The following is an 8,932-nucleotide window of genomic DNA, read 5'->3' on the forward strand; positions in this document are numbered from 1 at the left end:
TGACTCCATCGGTTATCGACAAGAGCTCCACCAATAGCCCCATCGGGTATCGGGATGACATTTTTTCCTCATTGCCGATAGTGTATGTTATCCCGATGACAATAAAGGGCTTTTGCTGATTCGCAGACTGTGTGGCCACCATTTCCTTTTGCCTCACAAAATAGCAAATTCAACTAACATAGCATGTTAGTCACTTTCGCTGATTCACAGACTACGTGGCCGCCATTTCCTTTTGGACCGCGAAACAATGAATTTGACTAACATAGTGTGTTGGTAGCTTTCGGGTTGTTTTGGTCTTATCGACGTAGGCTTCCCCGATGTAGGTGACGTGGAAAGTAAAGAAGGTGCATCTTGAAAAGGATCCGATGGTCTATGTTATTTCGGTGGGCAAAATAGCGTGGAGTTTATCTTTCGCAAAGCAGCGAAAGGATGGTGGGCCCGGCAGATTAGGCAGTACAGAGGGACTAACACGTGTATCAAGGTAACATAAATTGGGACCTCCCGATAACCCGATGTCACCGCTATGAAGGCATGACTCGATCGGTTATCGGCAAGAGCTCCACCGATAGCCCCATCGGATATTGGGATGACATTTTTTCCTCATTGTCGATAGTGTATGTTATCTCGATGATAATAAAGGGCTTTCACTTATTTACAGGCTGCATGGCCACCATTTCCTTTTGCCCCACGAAATAGAAAATTCCACTAACATGGCATGTTAGTCACTTTCACTGATTCATAGACTGTGTGGCCACCATTTCCTTTTGCCTCACGAAACAGCGAATTCGACTAACATAGCGTGTTAGTCACTTTTGCTAATTCGTAGACTACATGGCAGCCATTTCCTTTTGGACCGCGAAACAATGAATTCAACTAACATAGCATGTTAATTGCTTTCGGGTTGTTTTGGTCTTATCGACGTAGGCTTCCCCGATGTAGGATGACATGGAAAGTAAGGTGCATCTTGAAAAGGATCCGACGGTCTGTGTTATTTCGGTGGGCGAAATAGCATGGAGTTTATCTTTCGCGAAGCAATGAAAGGATGGTGGGCTCGGAAGATTAGGCAGTACGGAGGGACTAACATGCGTATCGGGGTATCGGGTATCGGGGGTAACATAAATTGGGACCTCCCGATAACCCGATGTCACTGCTATGAAGACATGACTCCATCGGTTATCGGCAAGAGCTCCACCGATAGCCCCATCGGGTATCGGGATGACATTTTTTCCTCATTGCCGATAGTGTATGTTATCCTGATGACAATAAAGGGCTTTCACTGATTCGCGAGCTATGTGGCCACCATTTCCTTTTGCCCCACAAAACAGTGAATTCGACTAACATGGCGTGTTAGTCACTTTCGCTGATTCGTAGACTATGTGGCCACCATTTCCTTTTGCCTCACGAAACAACAAATTCGACTAACATAGCATGTTAGTCACTTTCGCTGATTCACAAACTATGTGGCTGCCATTTCCTTTTGGACCACGAAACAACAAATTCGACTAACATAGCGTGTTAGTCACTTTCGGGTTGTTTCGGTCTTATCGACGTAGGCTTCCCCTATGTAGGATGACGTGGAAAGTTAAGAAGGTGCATCTTGAAAAGGATTCGACGGTCTGCGTTATTTTGGTGGTTGAAATAGCGTGGAGTTTATCTTTCGCGAAGCAGGGAAAGGATGGTGGGCCCGATAGATTAGGCAGTACGGAGGGACTAGCATGCGTATCGGGGTATCGGGTATCGGGGTAACATAAATTGGGACCTCTCGATAACCCGATGTCACTGCTATGAAGACATGACTCCATCGGTTATCAGCAAGAGCTCCACCGATAGTCCCATCGGGTATCGGGATGACATTTTTTCCTCATTGCCAATAGTGTATGTTATCCCGATGACAATAAAGGGCTTTCACTGATTCGTGGGCTGCATGGCCCCCATTTCCTTTTGCCCTGCGAAACAGCGAATTTGACTAACATGGCATGTTAGTCGCTTTCGCTGATTCACAGACTGTGTGGCCACCATTTCCTTTTGCCTCGTGAAATAGCAAATTCAACTAACATAGTGTGTTAGTCACTTTCGCTAATTCACAGACTACGTGGCCGCCATTTCCTTTTGGACTGCGAAATAACGAATTCGACTAACATAGCGTGTTAGTTGCTTTCGGGTTGTTTCGGTCTTATCGACGTAGGCTTCCCCGATGTAGGATGACGTGGAAAGTAAAGAAGGTGCATCTTGAAAAGGATCCGATGGTCTGCATTATTTCGGTGGGCGAAATAGCGTGGAGTTTATCTTTCACAAAGCAGTGAAAGGATGGTGGGCGAAACAGCGTGGAGTTTATCTTTCACGAAGCAGTGAAAGGATGGTGGGCCCGACAGATTAGACTAGGATGTTTCGCAAGGTAAAAGGAAATGGTGGCCACATAGTCCGCGAATCAGCGAAAGCGACTAACACGCCATGTTAGTCGAATTCGCTATTTCGCGAGGAAAAATAAATGGCAGCCACGCAACCCACGAATCAGCGAAAGCGACTAACACGCCATGTTAGTCAAATTCACAGGTTTTGCAAGGCAAAATAAAATGGCAGCCACACAGATCATGAATCAGTGAAAGCTACTAACATGCTATGTTAGTCGAATTCGCTATTTCATGGGGCAAAAGGAAATGGCGGCCATGCAGTCCGCGAATCAGTGAAAGCGACTAACACACTATGTTAGTTGAATCTTCCATCAACACGCTATGTGCCTAAACAATGTTCCATGAATCTTCTCTCTCTCTCTCTTTCCCTCTCTCTCCCATTCTTTCTGACTTAAGTCTCTCTCCCTCTCTGCCTCTATCTCTCTATCTCACTCTCCTCCTTTGTCAAGTGTATCTCTTTCCCACTCTCTCCCTACCTCCCCCCTCCCTTTCTCTTTTTCATTTAACTCTCTCTCTCTCTCTCTCTCTCTCTCTCTCTCTCTCTCTCTCTCTCTCTCTCTCTCTCTCTCTCTCTCTCTCTCTCTCTCCCATTCTTTATCTCTAAATTCTCTCCCTCGCATCCTCTCTATCTCACTCTCCCCTTCTCTCAGGTGTATCTCTCTCTTATTCTCTCCCTCTCTACTCCCCCTCCCTCTCTCCCTTTCTCATTACCTCTCTTTCTCACTCTCTCCCTCTCTCCCTCTCTTTGCACCAATTAGGGTGACCTCCAATGGTTAAATTGAGACACCAAGATCCAAAATCACCAAGAAGGGGAAGTGCACTAACATATTTAAATATGTCTTTTTTAAGGAAGGCAAGGATGCCCTGGGCACCCCTATATAGAAAAGGGTGCCTCGAGTGCACCTGTTCATCGAAAATAGGGCAAATAAATGAGAAATGAAGAGCAAACAACTCAATGTTAGGGTTTAGATTACCGTGCAGAAAGATGACATTAGTTTTGAGGTAAAAAGGCTTGAAATGGACTCGGGTGAGAGCTAAGATGGGACACATGAAATTAGGGGAACATAAAGTTGTGTAAATTGTGCTAGGTTACAAGTTACAACACTTTACTATCTCTCTCACTCATACACACACTCCTTATTTCTATCTCTCTATAAATCTCCTTTCCACCTCTCTCTATCTCTATGTTCTTCTCTTTGTTCTATCTATATCTCTCTACCTCTATCTCATTATCTATACCCCTTAGGACACTATTTGGTGTTGTTATAGGTCCTATTGTGTGCTAAGGGATCATATAGTGTCCTATGACCCCTTAGGACTCCATATGACATCTTATGTATCGTTACAAGTCATATGGTGTCCTATGACCCCGTAGGACACATGCATGGATCCCTAGGATACCATATGAACCCTAAGAATACCATATGACCCTAGAGAGGGAGAGAAGGGTAGGAGAGCGAGGGAATGGGAGAGAGACACACCTAATAGAGGAGGAGAGTGAGATAGAATGATAGATACTGAGAGGGAGAGACAAGAGATAAATGAGAGAAAGAGAGATGGAGAGAGAGAGAGGGGTGGAGACCAAGATAGAGAAAACATAATATTGATGAATCAACACTTTTTCCTTGCTCTTTAACCTACTGTTCTATATCATCATACATATCAACTTACGAACCTTTACCTCATAAGATGATCTATATTCAAGTTCCCAAGGGGTTTGAGTAGGGATGGGTGGGTGGTAAGCATATTGAATATGCTAATAGCTTGTTGTAGAAAGTTTGTCTAGGATAAAACTAGCAGTGTTTTGGGTCTAATATAGATAATATGGTGTAGGAAAATTACTCTCATGAAATAGGGGTTGATAAGACAAACTCTTATGAAGTATAGACATATTTATTCATTCAAAGAGCTGAAGAATCAAAATAAAATAGATTCACTTTGAAACATACCAACACTTGGACTATTGAACCAATAGATTTGAACTCAGAGTCACTAGGCATGTGAAGATATTGCCTAAAAAGGAAGATATCATTGATATAAATAAAAATATCAACAATGTATGGAAAATCCTTAGATTGAAACAATCCAAACTATCCCACTTGGTGTGCCAAAAGTTGTTGTTACTAAGGATTGTGCCCAAATGCTAAGATGTAAAACTCAGTAATCTTGCACAACATGGGGAGTTTCTCAAGCTATGAATGACCTAAAACAAGGATGAACCTCCATATTATGGGATACTTCCCTTGGAAAACCTCCTAAAATTATTGCACTTGAGAAGAGAAAATGATAGAAAGATTGCTTTTGAATTGAAAACTACTAGCCCTAGGAGGTGATGCATTAAAATTTTGAGATTCTACTTGCTATCCTAAAATCACAATCAACTTCAATGGAGATCAAATTTCATTCGCAACTCAAATTAGAAACATGTAGTATTTAATTGATTCATAAGAAAGTTTTAAATTCAATAATTGCTTGAAGGAAAATGATTGTATTCACAACTTCAACTTGTCAAAACACTCAACAAAACATACAACATCTACTAACATGACACTTCTTGCCTTGAAAATGCATAAATGAGACAAAATTGAAGGATCTTTAAACAAACCATAGGAACATCATCATATCATCCATTTAGGAGTCAAATAACAAGTTTAGATTCTATTTATTGGTTACATGTTATCTCTATTAGCTACGTCTATGGAAAACTATAAAATTTTGTAGGTTAGAGAAAGTGTAGATTATGTCATTGAAAGACTCATTCAAAAGAAATAATATTGAAGCTTGGGACACACATTAGTGTGTCCAATTGTGATCAAAGAAGAAATGATTTTGTGTGTGTGTGTGTGAGATAGATTCCATCAGTTTTGATGTTAAACCATTTGTGCATATTTAGGATTAAGATTATATATGCTATATATACAAAAATGTGACTATACATAGACAATTAATGCATGAAGTTAACCAATATAGCTCACATGGACACACAATGAAGTCTCTCCCTATCATCCTCTCTATCTCACTCTCCCCTTCTCTCAGGTGTATATCTCTCTTATTCTCTCCCTCTCTCCTCCCCCTCCCTCTCATATGGTGTCCTAAGACAACATAAGACACATAATGACACCATATGGTGTCCTAAGGGGTCATAGGACACCATATGACCCTTAGGACACAATATGACCCCTAGCAACATCTAAGGGGTCATAGGGTGTCCTAAGGGGTCATAGGACACTATATGATCCCTTAGCACACCATAGGACCTATATGATCACTAGGCATGTGAAGATATTGCCTCAAAACTATGAGTTTCTCAAGCTATGAGTGACCTAAAACAAGGATGAACCTCCATATTATGGGATACTTCCCTTGGAAAACCTCCTAAAATTATTGCACTTGAGAAGAGAAAATGATAGAAATGTTGATTTTGAATTGAAAACTACTAGCCCTAGGAGGTGATGCACTTAAATTTTGAGATTCTACTTGGTATCCTAAAATCACAATCAACTTCAATGGAGATCAAATTTCATTCGCAACTCAAATTAGTCACATGGACACACAATTTAGTCACAATAAAAGAAAATTAATATAATGAAAGCATACAAAATATTTTTGTCCATCGTGCCTTATCAATGCACCAAGCTACTTCCAAAAGTTGGGGATTTTTGGTGGATTTCTCTTCATATTAAAATCCTAACGGGTGATAGACTCAAAACTATTGGCATCTCAGGCCCCAATCGATGTGTTATGTGTTGTGCAAATGAAGAATCAGCAAATCATCTTCTATTCAATTGTCCGGTGGCATAATATTGTTGGAATTGATTCATTGAAAGAATAAATTGGGCTATGGTAAAAAATAAAAGCCTTTTTGATTTCATTCTCTCTTGGCCAACCGGACAAAAGTCGAAGTGGAGTGATCTATGGACGATTGGACCATCCATAATAGTATGGCACATCTGGAAGGAAAGGAACAAAAGAATTTTCAAAGAAGCATCACTGTCAAATCTCATGCTGGTGGACAAAATAAAAATGGCAATAGAGGAAGTATTAAATGGAAAGAAACTAAAAGGTAGTCCTAAAATATACAATTTCAATCTAATCCTAAACAAAATCTTACTATAATTACAATCTAAGCCTAAAATTAACTCTAATCCTAGAATTAAACCCTACCTATAATTTGAACTATAATCTAGCCATAATTGAACCCTAACCATAAACTAAGCCCTAACCCTAATTGAACCATAATTCTAATCATATTCTATCCCAAACCCTAACCATCAATTACCTATAATCCTAATTTAACCTTAACCCTAATGTAATTGAATCATAACCCTAATTCTAATGTTGATTGAACTCTAATACTAACCCCAACTATAGTTAAACACTTACCATAATCAAATGGTAGCCTTGATAGTATCCCTAATCTAAATTAAATTGAATCCTAACCCTAATTGAACCTTTGGGTTAACATAACCATAACCCTAATTAAACCTTAACTCTAACCTTAAAATCAACCTTTATTGAAGGAGCCTAATTGATGGGATGGGGTTTGGGGGATAGACTAGCCTAGTCTATGCTCTTGGATCCTTTCCTTGGATCACCAGGTGTTCTAACCACACCCTAGGGTCTCTAGGACTTCCCCTACTTTTGGAATCCCCTGACCTTTCCCAATCCACCCACCAACAACTTGAAACACCACTCCTAAGGTCTCACCTACTCATGAGATTCAAAGAACCTTTACTTAGGCTAATAAGGGTTTGGCTTGTTCCACACCTTCTTAGGTCCTAGAAAGGGTAGGAAAGGTCTTGGACATGGTTATCCATGCATTCATGTTCCTCCAAGAGGTTTTCAACTTCCAACTCCTTACCGATTTCACTATTTTGTCTTTTACCTACAAAATAGGGCTACAAGGATTGTGCCCAATTAGGCCTCCTACTCAGACTTTTAGGGCTCCCTCTTGCAAACGATGCACATTCTTGTGAAACTTCCCAAAAGACCTACTATTCATTTGGAATGGGCTAAATTATTTTCCTAGTCTTGGGCCTCCAAGTGTCCGTACACTACCCTAGGTGAATTTTGGGGTTTTCAAGGGTTTTAAAGAGGGTTTTTTTAGGCCTGCCAGGGTCACAATGTTGGATTGTTGATTTCACCACCTTGTCTAGATTGGTGAATTCTCCTCCTCTTCACCAATGGTTCTCCACTCACCCCTCTACAACTCCTCCAAAGGGTGCCTCCTCCTCTGACCTTCCTTGCTCTTCTGGACCTCTACAACTTCACCCCTTCCTAGCCGGGCACTGTCTAGTCTCGCCTAGAAGTGGGTCTTTGCTTGGCTTCCCTACATCTTCAAGGGCCTTGCTTGCTTTGAAATAATTTACAATTTTATTACTCCTATTCCCCATGGTTTCATGGTGATTCCACAATGGGGAAAGGAGTTAACAACCCATCTTCTCAAAACAGTCCAAAACTGGATAGTGAGAAGGTAATTTACAAAATATTTACAAACACACCACACTTGCAAAACAAAACCTATTATAATTGCTCAAAATGGAATTAAATACACCATATAAGACTCTCAATATAGTTTTTCTCAAATATCAATCCATTAATAATCTTATCTTACTCCATTTGTGCCGACTGGTAGCAAAATTGCAGTCACAGTCAAGTCACTTTCTTTGGGCCGTACAACAAATGACATCCAACCCCTTATCTTAGGGTTTGAAACTACTTATACTAACCTTTCCTTGGTCTATATTCCCACATTAGGGTTGTCCATGCTAAACTAAGGATTTTAACCTACTAGGTGGAAAAGTTGCTTGACAACTTTGAAAAGTTGTCATGCATCTTTTGGAACTTTTGAGCAACTTTCTCAACGTTGCTTTTCTTGACTACTAGGCCCACATTGGGCTATCATAAGGACACCACCATGATAAGAAGGACCCTAACCACCTCAAAGGTACACATACCCTCTATTTTCAAGAAAACTCAACTTAGACTCATGAACCTAGGACCCAAACTAGGACCTAAACTAGGACCAATGAACACATGGCTCTTGTTTTATTTACAATGGCTTCTTTAAAGAAGCAAGAACACAATAAAAAGAAAGTGGTGGGAACCCTTTGAAGGGTTCTCCTGCACCACTAATCCAAACATCATGCTTCATACTTAAACTCTGACTACATTTTAATCCTAACACTTACTCGAAGGGTAATAAAACCCTAATTAATTGAACCCTAATCATAAATGAAAAATTATGTGTATAACCTTATTGAATAGTAATCCTAATCTTAACATTGATTCTAACTGATCACCCACCCTAACCCCACACATTAACCTAGAATAGTAACCTTAATCATAACCTAACCTTAACACTAACCTCAATATAGCCTTATCTCTGGCCCTAATATAACCCTAATTGAATCCTAATCATAACTCAACCCTAAACTTATCCCTAATCTTAACCCTAACACTAATCATGATGTAAACCTAACCCTAAACACAATCATAACAATAACAATATCCCTAATCCT

This window comes from Cryptomeria japonica, chromosome 4 (genome assembly GCF_030272615.1).
Source record: "Cryptomeria japonica chromosome 4, Sugi_1.0, whole genome shotgun sequence".
NCBI lineage: Eukaryota > Viridiplantae > Streptophyta > Pinopsida > Cupressales > Cupressaceae > Cryptomeria > Cryptomeria japonica.